A 3,643-nucleotide genomic window follows, 5' to 3' on the forward strand; every position below is an offset into this window, starting at 1 on the left:
TCCTCCGGCGTTCACCCGCTGGCAGTGATGGCCGCGGCCGCCCGCTTCCGGACTGGGCGTTGCCGCGATGACGTCACTGAAGGACGTCTCTCGACGTACGTTTCACGTGGTGGGCTTGGTCACGAGAGCCTCTCTCTAACGCTCTCCTGTGGCCAGTATATGAGTGCTGAATTGACCTATCACGTAGACAAATAGATGACGGATAGATAGCTGGACCTATCGAATCATGGCTTGAGTGATTGCTGCGGCCATGATGGAAGAGGGATAAAACGGGAACCAGGAAGAGGGAAAGAGGGAAAACATAACAAAACCGGACTTTATTAATGAACAAAAAAAGGGGGGGATGAAAATTTAATTAAATGAAGAGGATTATTTGGTGGGGGAAAAAATAATAAAGTCCGGTTTTGTTATGTTTTCCCTCTTTCCCTCTTCCTGGTTCCCATTTTTTCCCTCTTCCATCATGGCCGCAGCAATCACTCAAGCCATGATTCAATAGGTCCAGCTATCTATCCGTCATCTATTTGTCTACGTGATAGGTCAATTCAGCACTCATATACTGGCCACAGGAGAGCGTTAGAGAGAGGCTCTCGTGACCAAGCCCACCAGGTGAAACGTACGTCGAGAGACGTCCTTCAGTGACGTCATCGCGGCAACGCCCAGTCCGGAAGCGGGTGGCCGCGTCCATCACTGCCAGCGGGTGAACGCCGGAGGATCCCAGGACAACACAGGCCGCACACATTGCGACTGTGGTAATTCACACTAGACCACCAGGGTTTGACTGTTTTTTCTCCCCAAGAATAGCCCACTCCTGCAGCAGTATCGCATACCTGCAGGAGCGCAGTGTATAGTATACTTTTCTCACAGGACTATATTCAAGTTATACTATACTACTTCCCCGCTCATGCCCTAATGGACATCAATTAGATTTAGGTTATTCATCCTTGATATTAGACAATTGTAATGTTCATGCTAACAGCAGTAATTGAATGTAAGTTATTTCTAATTTTATGTCAGTTCTCAAGAGGATGCAATAAGGTCTAATGCATTTATTGTGAGTCAGCCTTGAGCTCTAAACCCATATTTTCTCACTCATCAATCTGTTTCTTTGTTTATGGAGCAAGCAACAGAGCACAATTTGTTATTTAACTCCTTGTGAGCCAGCCTTGAGCTCTCAATTTATTCAATAATTTGGTTCTCCCTCATGAAGCAAGTAGCTCTGTATTTGCAGAGCACAATTTGTAATTTGTGATTGAACTATAGCAAGCAGCTCTGTATCTGCAGAGCACAATTTGTCATTTAATTATTTCCCTGTGAACACATTATTCATAATGCTTCACATTTTCTGTGAGTACATCATCCACAATGTTTCATAGCGAGTCTTTAATTTTTGGAGATGTTTTCTTGAACTCATGATTAATTACCATTATCAGATCTCCTATTAGGATACATATATTCAATATTTTTCCTTTGTGGTAATATTTCCCCACTCTTTCTATTCTTGGTTTCACCTTTCATTCCCTATACACACTCTCCTCTGGAAATACTATTTCAGACCATTATAGCCCTGATCTATGTAAAGTACAGCAAGCAGAGTGTGGCCTCCCCTTCTCCTTCAATAACGGCCCACGGCCATACTACCCTGAATACGCCCGATCCTGTCCGATCTCGGAAGCTAAGCAGGTATGGCCTGGTTAGTATTAGGAAGGGAAACCTCCTGAGAATACCAGGTGCAGTGGGCCATTTTTAAGGAAAAGATCTGCCTTACATCCCACAACTCTTACACACTCTCTCATCTGGAAAAACCATCTCAGACTATTTATGGTTCTGATTTATGTAAAGTACAGAAAGTAGAAGTGGCCTTTTCTTTTCTTTTCCTCCAATAACGGCCCACGGCCCTACTACCCTGAATATGCCCGATCTTGTCCGATCTCGGAAGCTAAGCAGGCATGGCCTGGTCAGTACTAGGAAGGGAAACCTCCTGAGAATACCAGGTGCAGTGGGCCTTCTTTCGCTAAGGGAAGCCCTAGTGCATTCTTCTTTCCACCCTTTTGGCATTCATCTTGAGCTCCACCTTGAATAACCTCTGAACCATGCAGACACCATTATACCATTGATATCCATATTTAAGGCATGCACAGTGATTTTTTGGATACCCTGGATCCTAAGAAACCATTTGGTATCCTTAACTATTCCTCAGATATTTTCACCTTCCCAATCATCAAGGTCAAACAAGATTCACACACAAATATACAACACTAGACACAAGTCTCAATCTATTTTCATAGGTTTTTTTATTCAAGGATTAATTAAAGGTTAAGTTTTAATATTCTTCATCACACACATTATTTCTATTATAACAAATGAGTGCTCCCAAACAAGGGTTTTTGTCTTTTTCTCCTGTTTTCTCCAATTGACTCTATAATTTACCAGCATTGGTTTCAGCAACTGGCAGCAATCCATTACCGGCTCCCAGCTTCCAGCTCTCAGCTTCCAGCAGGGTTTCGTCTTGCCAGTCATCATCTGTGTTCTATCACCGCATCCAAGTCACCATCGGTGTTCCATCACCGCACCCAAGTCACCATCGGTGTTCTGTCACCGCACCCAAGTCACCATCGGTGTTCTATCACGTATCCAAGTCATCATCGGTGTTCTATCACCGCATCTAAGTCACCATCGGAGTTCTATCACCGCACTCAAGCTACTATCGGTGTTCTGACACCGTATCCAACTTACCTTCAGTGCTTACTATCGAACTGAAGCTACTATCGGTGTTCTGACACCGTATCCAACTCACCTTCAGTGTTTACCATCGATCTCAAGCTACTTTTGTATCTGATCATTAATTCCAAATCATCATTTATCATTACCTAACATTAACCTCCAGTACACCAGTACTTTACAACTGACTTTCCTTTATGCTGGTGTAGTTGTTAATGAACAGTTCATGAGTATTCATCCAGTCCAGCATTGCACCAGTATCTATAAGAATATTGTGTCTTTTCTAACACTGCTGAGCATCGCTGTCTAATGAACTGTGTTTAATAAATTTCCTTAACTTTTACGAAGTTATCTTGGTTACGCCTTTGGGCATTTGGTCCAGTGGTAAACTGCATGTCTAAGAACCCTATACAGCCTGCTAAGTTCTTCCACACCTCAGCCCCTACAACTGAGGCTTTCTCCAGTCAGCCTCAGCCCTCAGTTGTGACACCATGTGTGCCTTTCACCTGCTCTATCCTTATCTCTCCCCCTGTGTGTCTCTCGCCTGCTATCCTTATCTATCCCCCTGTGTGCCTCACACCTGCTCTCTCCTTATATCTCCCCCTCTGTGCCTCTCACCTGCTCTCTCCTTATATCTGCCCCTGTGTGCCTCTCACCTGCTCTCTCCTTATATCTCCCCCTGTGTGCCTCTCATCTGCTCTTCCTATCTCTCCCCGTTTGCCTCTCAACTGCCCTCTCCTTATCTCTCCCCCTGTGTGCCTCTCACCTGCTCTATCCTTATCTCTTCCCCTGTGTGCCTCTGATCTGCTCTCTCCTTATCTCTTCCCCTGTGTGCCTCTCACCTGCTCTCTCCTTATATCTCCCCCTGTGTGTCTTTCACCTGCTCTATCATTATCTCTCCCCCTGTGTGGCTCTCGTCTGCTCT

General features: G+C 44.7%; 2 pseudogenes; both read left to right on the top strand.

Annotated features, from left to right (window-relative positions):
- The first annotated feature begins 1,621 nt into the window (after positions 1-1,621).
- Positions 1,622-1,739, top strand: LOC134930742 (5S ribosomal RNA; annotated as a pseudogene).
- A 146-nt stretch (positions 1,740-1,885) lies between these two features.
- LOC134929742 (5S ribosomal RNA) lies at positions 1,886-2,003 on the top strand (annotated as a pseudogene).
- The last annotated feature ends 1,640 nt before the right edge of the window (positions 2,004-3,643 follow it).

The sequence above is a fragment of the Pseudophryne corroboree genome, chromosome 5 (genome assembly GCF_028390025.1).
Source record: "Pseudophryne corroboree isolate aPseCor3 chromosome 5, aPseCor3.hap2, whole genome shotgun sequence".
NCBI classification, from domain to species: Eukaryota; Metazoa; Chordata; class Amphibia; order Anura; family Myobatrachidae; genus Pseudophryne; species Pseudophryne corroboree.